Genomic DNA, 9,575 nt, shown 5'->3' on the forward strand with positions numbered 1-9,575 from the left:
GTGTGAGTCTAGTTGAATAAAAACTGTGGTAAAATGTGCAAGGGGTGCATGACGTTGTAACTTACAAGGGAACCTCTGCAAAAGCAAAAGCAAATTGAGTGTGCAAATAGTTGAGCTGAGAGAAGGTGCCTCTTGGTGCTCAGGTGCGTTTGAAGGAGGGGTAGAGAGAGCTCAGAAGGGAGTGGAGGAGTCTGTGTGTGTGACATCACATGCTTGTGATCCTAGAGGGTTGGAGGGAGCTGCTGTAGAAAGATCAAGAGTTCAAAGCTAGTTTGAGCTACACAGTAGGACCCCATCGGAAGGAAGTAGAGAAGAAACGGATAGAGGAAGTGAGGGTGGGGAAAGGATAGATCTGTTGTTGTTGTTGTTGTTGTTGTTGTTGTTGGCACTGAGAGCCTTTTCATTTCAAGCCATTGACCTCTGAAGAGGGAACAATTAAAAGAAGAAAGAGGAGATGAGGAAAAACAAACAAACAAACAGAATAGCAGAGAGTAGCAAACAGTAAAAAAGGAATAAAAGGAGGAAGAGAAGTATCCATCAAATCTTCATTCTCAGGCAGTCTTCTGCCTAGTGGCAAGTCATGGGCAGCCTGGAGTGGCAGCTGTACATTGCCCGGGCCATTTTCCCTCAGCTTTCTACTCACTCCAGCAGGGTAAGTCTGTTCCCAGTTACTTCCCTGTTCACAGGTAGGCTCTGTGCTCACTGTGAGGTGTCTGTCACTCCAACACACCCATTCCTGCCATCTTCTCAACTCTGTGAGAAAGAAGATTGCCCAACAGACCAAAAAGGATGTGTGCAGAGAAGTGGGTGTGGTCTCTGCTTTCTTCGTTCTTGTGTTTTTGTTTTCCCAAATGTGTTAAGAGGAGGCCAACCCAGAGATGATTTTGTCAAGCACCTTCTGTGCTGTCCCTTCTGGATGTGTTGCCACAGAGACCTGTATGGGGGTTTCAGTGGACAAATCTAGGAAATAATAAGGGCTATCTAAGGAATCCATCTGCTTAACACAGTTTTGGAAGAAAAGAAAAACTTAGAAAAATACATTTCACTTAAGCTTTTCAGTAACAATAGTGGGGAAAGGCCTGTAACCTCCAGGGTTATGGGGAAGGATGGGCTTTTCATAGGGAGAATTTTAGCTATTGGTTTCTTTCTATAATTCAGACTTTATGTGAATTTTCAATCCTCTCCATGCAGTGGCAGAGTATTAGTTTCACTTGACTGTGGAATTCTTGTCCCCATCTCCTGCCATTCCCAGAGGTGACCTATGGTTGATGAGGCCACAGCACAGCTGATCTAACCATGGCTGGCAATGTTCCTTTCTTTGGTATCACCCAGCATGCTTCCTGCTGTGTCTGCACAGAGTACCCTCCTCTATTTCCTGCACCCCTTTATCCTGTTCTTGGTGTCACTTCTGGGTCTTTGGGAAGTTTTACGGGTGCACCTAAACCACACTGAACATCAAGGAAACCCAAAGGTCTCTCAGCCTGAATGAATCTCATTCTCTTAAAAAAAAATCACTCAGGGGCCAATGCAGGGACCCTCTCTAATGTCACACACTCATCTGAGATCACTCTCTGCCACTCTTATCTGTGGGCTGAGAAGTTCGGCATAGGCCTCATCTCATCCCAGGCATGAGCAGTGTCCTTGAACTTGCCACTTCTTCCCACAGTGCTCGACTCTGTTACTGTGAAAAATAGAGAATCATGCTTTCTATGCCTTATCTAAGGAATCTGCTCTCAGCTTTTCTTTCCTACTCCAGAAATCCCGAGGTAAATCATGGTCTTGAACCCAACACAGTGGATAAGTATGGCCAGTTGCCACATTCTGTGTAAATAAAATAATGTCACATGCAATCTTTGTGCCAGGGTCTTACCGCAATTTCTCTGAAATTCATTTGTGTCCTCTCAGGACCCTCCTTGTGTGTTCCTTCCCACTGCAGGGTCATTTCACGCTGTGTACACTTCACACACCGTAGTCCTGCTCACAGGGGGTCACTCCAGTACCCAGGCAGCTTCTAGTTTTGTGACATAACAATTAAACTACCAAGACTTATTCCATCCTGTGTAGTCTTTTGGTTATACAAACTCCTGTCTGTAGTTTCATCCCCAAGAAGAATAGTTGGGTCCCAGAGTACTTCCACATTCAGTTAGGGGCTATCACCAAGGAGTTTTCAAAGAGAGAAGATGTCTGCATGCCCACCAGTGGCATTTGAGGGATCTGCCTGCTCTCTCTCCTTATCAGAATATGGGGTTGTCCATAGTCTTCATTTAGGTCAGTCTGACTTTCCATTCCTGTTTGTTTATGATGTCAGTCACCTTTTTTGCATATGATTAGCCACTGCATGAGTGTCTTGTTTTGAACTAACCAGGTTTTTTTTTCCATCTTTATTAACTTGAGTATTTCTTATTTACATTTCGATTGTTATTCCCCTTCCCAGGTTTCCAACCTCATAGGTAGCAATGAATAGCCTAGTAAGAGCACCAGTAGAAGGGGAAACCCTTGGTCCTGCCAAGACTGAACCCCCAGTGAACATAGTGGTAATGGGGGGAGGGTGGGGAGGGGAAGCTCATATAGAAGGGGAGGAGGAGGGGCTAGGGGGATGTTGGACTAGCCAGTTTTTTAAGACATTCTTTAATCAAAGTTTTTTTGTTTTCCTTTTTATTGGTAGGAATTATTTCTATCTTCTAGATTCAAGACATTTACCAGAAAATATAAATATTATCTGGCAGTCTAGTTTAAAGGTAATTTTGTTTTGTTTTTAATCTTTTTTTAAACATACTTTAATTTTTAAGCCATTTTCAGTTCAGAGAAGAAAATGACTAGAAAAGTCACAGGAGTCCCATCTACCCCACCCCACCCCCACCTCACTGTCTGTACCAGGGCAATGCATTTGCTGCAAACAGTAAAGCTATTCTGACATCACTCTGACACCAGAGTCTATAAGCGACATGAAGACCCACTTTCTTCTTATATTCTATGTATCACAGCAAATATAAGATGAAAGGCATCCACACACGGAAGGCATACAGAATGGCTTCACTGTCCTAAAATCCTGTGTTGTGCCTCTCCACGCCCCTTCCCTCCTGCTCCTGGTAGCACCAGATGCTCCGTCCCCATCTCCAAAGGTTTGCCGCTCCCAGAATATCAGTCATTTGGAATCAGCAAGTGAGTGATCTTCCCAGCCTGGCCTCTTTCAGTTAGAATTATGCATTTCAATTTCCCCATGACTCTTCATGGCTTAATAGAACATTTCTTTGCCATAGTAAATGGTATAGAGTTCTTCTGGATTTATGGCAATTTCCCCATTCACTTCCTGCAAGATACCTTAGTTGCTTCAAACCTTGAGAAGTTTTAAATAAGTATTTTATAACAGTCTGACAAGATTCTGAATGTGCCCACTTAAAAAACTCAATTGTACATACCAAGGAGGAGGTATGTGCATGTTGTAAGAAGCGTCATGTCTAAACTCTGTCTAAAGTGCCTGCCACATTTCATATGTCCACCAACAAAGAAATGAATTCATTTTTCTTTGCATTCTAGGCAGTATGTAATGTGAATGAATATATTTACTGGTGTGATGGTGTAAATTGCCACCAAGCCGGAATTTGAACCTTGAAAGCCACATGGTAGAAAGAGAGAACTGACTCCTCTCACCTTCACGTGTGTACTCATGCACACACATATATATAAATATAATGTCCAAAATCACCATGGTTTGTTTTGTTTCCTTCCTTCGTGGCTAGTTCTTTTGAAGACAGAGATCTTTTGATTTCTAGGCTTCTGATTCTTCCTCTGGTTGGGGAACAATCCTATTCTGCTAATTAACTGTCTGATCTCATTTTCCTTTGCATGACATGCCCTGCTGTCTGATGAGGCCATTCATCGGCATTCTGGACCGTGTATAAAAGAGCAAATCCTGTAAGTGGTTTCCATCACAGACGATCTTGTAAGTGAAAAGGTCCAGATCTAGGAGAAGACACCATCGCCCATCTATCTGTTCTACTACACATTAGGAAACTACTGTGGAGAGCTGGTTGGAGCAGCTTTCAATCATTTTGTGACTTGAGATAATCATCAAGGGGATGGCAATCATTTGTCATTGACAAGTGATTTTGATGTCATCACCTGTATGGATAACCAAAATTTCCCTGGATGTTCTGTAGTGGTGGGCCATGGTATATTTCAGTCACTATCACTCGGACATTCTGAATTTGCTGATTCAAGTGTCCTTTCAGATAAGGGACTCATATTTATATTGTTCTCAAGCATCCTTTTGCTCTTAAGTGTGTCAAAGATAACACTGTAATTAGAAAATTCAGATTTCTATTTCTCTTGAATTGTCCTACAGAATCCTTTTGTGAACACACCACACATTATTTACCCCACATCTTCTTTATTTTCTTCTTATATTAGTGCCATATTGTTATATGAATAGCACTGTAACCATTTTTGTGTCTACTTTCCTCTAAGAACTTAAGGCACATTGGTAGGAATGATCTGCTTTTAAAACTAGAACTGCCTCAGTAGAAGAATATGGAATTTAATGTGGTTAATCTGGAAATTAAACATATTAAATTCCAGAAATATCATTACAATGTGGAACTCCACAAATTATATGTTAGAAAATAACTCCACAAGTTATATGTTACATCCTTTACATAAATGGCAAGATATATTTTTTAATTTACACTAATTATAAGCAACAAAATTGTGTTTATTTAAACAGACAGTTAAATGCTTTTAGCATCACATTTTTATATTTCTGTTCCCGCCCTCTTGTTTGTGTGAATTACCTTGTCATAATTCTTGCCCTCTCCCCTGTCTGCGCTATTTATTTTTAGAATTGCATCATTAGTGCGATAAGTTACCATTACATTCATTTTAAAGGATGTCTGGGCCTGAACTGAATCAGTAGAATGACTCCTGTCTATGTGGGCTTAAACCATGTGGTTGGGTTAATCTGAGCTGAGTCTATGGAGGTTAATTATGTGCCTCATAAATATTTTCTTTTTAACTTGGCTTGTGGAGAATTTCACTATACAGGAGTTTTATGATCTTATGTATAAACAAGTCTGTCTCTCATTATGTTTCATAGTTTGGTGGTATTCTTGGAAACGTATCTTTGATCATGGGTATTTTTAATAATATTTCCCTATCTTTTGTCTTCACTGGTTCTTTTTTAAGGTCTTGATCTTTTGCTAACATTTTACAGATATTTGTTGAGGGATTAAGAGGTGCCAGGCAGTGTGAAACAGCAAAGAATAACTTAAAAATGCTTTGCCTCTCATAAGCCTCCACTTGACTGGGAAAACAGCCCATAATCCCTTAAACAGATGTGCCGCCTCTCCAGGGGTAGATGCTATACCAGAGTTAACACAGGACAACCAGAAGATGAGCCTGTGAGTGGGCTCCATAGCTGGGACAACCAGGAGGCATCTCGAAGACAGAGATAATTGAAGAGCCTTGGGAGGTGACATGATCTGAGCATATAATGACGTTAGAAGCAAGAGAGTTGAGGGGTAAGCGACAGGGGATCAGAGTAGCAATGATGCTTACAAAACAGAAGCAAGGCCAAGTTAATGACTAGACAAGAGAAACTGGCCATTCATTACTTCTGTTTGGCTTTTCTGGTGATACCCTGGGTAGTGAGAAGCAGATTGCTAATGTGAAATGAAATCACTTTAAAATATTTGCCAAGGACTTCATACAAGATAAGTCAGGCCACAACTGACCAATGATGCTACATGGGAAAAAGGGATAGATTCATTTTTAAATCATATTTTTAAGACTTTACAGTAATGTGGAAACCAGACGTTGATGGCGAGAGTCTTCTTTTTTCCCAATTTTGCTCTCTGAAGTTACCAGTAATGGATCAAGAAACCCTAGGACAAAGGATATTTATTTGCCCTAGAGGGACAAAGGGCAGGAATAAGAGGCAAAAACAGTAGATAGAGGATGAAGAGGAAGGGATATTTGTGCCAGGGCGGGAGAGGGATGGAAAGGACTGCCTCTGGATAGAGAGGAGACAGATGTGGCCCATAGGCAAATGGCAGTTTATAAAGGAAAAATGGAAAACACCATGGAGCTTTCATTGCTGTACCAATACTTTCATAGCAGGACCTTGGTAGTCAAGTGGCCAGGTAAGGGAACAGGCATTGGTGGCTTGCTTTAGGTAATCTAATGTTTTTCAAGGCAGAGGGAAAGAGGGAGAAGGCAAGGCCTGCCAGAGCCAAAGTCCCTTCTCTCCACCATTCATTGAGACAGGTTCTGTCTCATGAACTGGCAGGTGGCTGATCCAGCTAGTCTGGCTAGCTTGTTTGTTTCCAGGACATTGTGTCTCTGCCCACTGAGTACTGATTACAGGATGGCCATGATGCCTTCCTGCCCTGTATGGACATTGATGCTGGGACTCTGAACTCCTGTCATCAAACTTGTACTATACAATCTGAGCTACCTTCCAACCCTCTGGTCTTTTCTTTCTTCATTTAGTGAGCAGAGACACCATTATTTTGATATAAAATTGCTTGTAAAAAAAAAAAAAAACCAATGTTTTGGGAACCCAAACACAGAAATTCTGAGCTCTTACATAGAGTGGGGCAAAATGTAACCCACTAGACCAATGGGTAAAAGACAATGACTTGAGTCAGAACCTTTAGATACAAAGGTAAACTTTTCATTTATAGGATATGCCTCAATCTTTCCCTTTTTACTCTGGTTCTATGAAAACGGATGGCTTAGGTATCAAAAGTAATCTTTTTAGTGGATTATTTTCTATTCGAACAAACAGAACCAAAGATGACCCTGAAAAGCATCTTTTCATAAAAAGAAAGGAAAAAAAAAACTAAAGTATTTGAGAATAAAGATCCCAAGGTAAACGATTCAGTCTGTAAAGAGAACTGCCAATGACCAAGGAACAGCAATTTACGAATTAAACATGAGTATTACTTGGAACCGATTTTGTTTGTGAAAGGTCACCCTTCCAATGATGCTCCACAGAGCAATAATTATACTACACTAGACAAATGTGAACTCACCAAGGTACTTCTATATACTTTTACGTGCTTCGTATTCAATGACAGAAGTAAGTTATTTGGTAATATACATATAGGTATGTTCATGCATGCACATATATAAATCCTTATATGTGTGTATGTACATATATATATATATATTTCTTATTTAAATTATAGAGCATTATTGACTAGTTTAACTAATTGTCTACTTGAATCCAGCTAGTGATGAGTAGCACTTATTTTGTGGTCTTTTTATGCCCTATAAAAAGTGGTTTTAGAAAGTTTTTGTAAATAGGTGAACTGTTTGACCTCAAGCAGGCCTAAGATCATTGTGTCCTCTTGATTGGGTCTTATAGGGACCTAGAGGGATGTACGAACTTTGGTACTGGTTATCCGTTGCTCATGAGTAGTCTGATACCCTAACCAGGACAGATGCTAGTGAAGGAGGAGATATTCAGGAGCTCTCATCAGCATCCGCTGTCTCATACTTTTTGCATCCTGTCAGTTTCAAACTCTATTGTATGTAATGTCTTTGTCACTTCTGCAATTTTATGTCCCCTCATTGTTGAACCTTGTTGGGGTATATCTATTACACCAGGCTAGTCTCAAAAAAGAGTATCTGTTGTTATAAAAATGTTTTTTTAATAAGAATGACTTCTTTTCGGAGGCTGATCACTACCATGAAAGGCAAATGGATTGTGAGGGCTATAACTTCAGGAATAGCTTCATACACTGATTTATCCATGCCTTAATTGGCTATTCAGAGATAGAGGTCTAGCTCAAGGAAGTAAGTCATGGGAAACATGACTTGGAAGGATATATTTTGTCCTTGGTTTGTTTCTGCCTTTTGCTGCTTTCCACTTGCTAGGGGGTGAGCAGCCCCCTCTATCACACACTTACACCACCACAACACCCCGCTTCGCCTCATCCCCAAAGCAATGTAGCTAGCCAGTCTAGCCTGAAACCTCAAGTAAACCTGACCTCATTTGATTCCATTGGACCCAGACACTTGGTCACAGCAACACACTGAGTTCATGCACTCGGCTGAAAAACAAAGCTTCTGTAATGGCAAAGAACCGGTCGAAGCTGGAAACGAATGCCTTCAACTAATGCATCTTAGAGACACCAGGCTTTGGGAGATCCTTGCATACAAACGCCTGCCCTACCACTTCCTAGCGTCATGCACACTTGCCTAAGAGTCATCTCCCAGGCATATCCCACAGTCCCTCAAGCTCAGTGTGCACAAATTCTGCCTTGCCCTCTACCCTCTGGCCTCCACCCTTACTTATTTCATAGCCTGTAAGGGTTTTTTTTCCTTCAAAGACTTAATCAAAGAAATATTACATTTATTTATTCTAAGATGCTCACTTTGAATCATCTACCATCCCCGTCCCTGGTCAAAAAGAGCCTGCAAGAAGAATTAAGATGCATACATGCAAGGAACACGCGCGTCACTAGTTTTTTTTTAATGTGTTTTCTAAGTTCTATCCTCACATCATTTTAAACGCAGGAAGCTATTATCCACTTATGTCTTACATACCATCCCTAGCAGATCTTGTAAATCAGTCACTATTTGATCCTTCTAGAATACCCCTTCACCTTTTTTAGCTACAGAATTTCTAAATGTCCTTTCTTCAATTTCCTCATCTCCTCTCCCTTTGTGACTACCTCTTTCTATGGGTCGGCAACCAGATATTTCAGGGCAAATACAAAAAAACAGTAACAAATAACATTGTATTTAATCTCATTCAAAGTAATCTGGAAATATATGGTCTGGGCTGGCACAGCAGTGACATTAAGGCCTCAGTACCCTTCAGCTTCTCTCTGCATCCTCCTAAGTATACTGGTGTATCAAGTTAACATTGTCAAAATGTCATCTCACCTGAATTGATGACTGAAAGGGGGCATGATACACCAGCTGCATCTGTCCCATTTAGTCAGAAATGCACAAGCTTTCTCAGAGATATGAACAGATTTATATGCATTCATCCTTTTAAAAACTTCAATTTTACTTATATGTACAGTATTTTTTATATATTAATATGTTCATGCATGAAGGTGCCGTGGGGACTGGAAGAGGGCTTTGGATTCTTGGTATTGAAATTAAGGTGGTTGTAAGCCACCAATGTGGGTGCTGAGAATCAGATGTGTCTTCTGCAAGAGCTGGACCTGCCCTTAACCACTGATCCATCTCTCTGGTCCCTTACATGAATTATTCATTAAAGAACTATTGTTCCATGCTCCTCTGTGAATCAAGGGATGGTGAGGCATGAGGTCTTCCTGAGGGAGCATTCCTGTGTTCTATATTTCAGCTTATGATGGATTTGCCAAAGGCACCTAAGTGGGTTGTCTGTCTTCTTTCCATCAGACAAATAAGTCAAAAATTATAACCGAACATCAATGATGTTCTAGGTTTTCCAGGAATAAGGATATACATATATATGTGTATATGCATATGTATAATTTTATATATTATATTAGGGTAAATGTGAGATGGTCTATGTATAGTATATATAATGTTTGAGTATGGAACATTGGTTATCGTAGTCAACCTTTGGAGAAAGT

This window comes from Rattus norvegicus, chromosome 10, assembly GCF_021556685.1.
Source record: "Rattus norvegicus strain SHRSP/BbbUtx chromosome 10, alternate assembly SHRSP_T2T, whole genome shotgun sequence".
Lineage (NCBI taxonomy): Eukaryota > Metazoa > Chordata > Mammalia > Rodentia > Muridae > Rattus > Rattus norvegicus.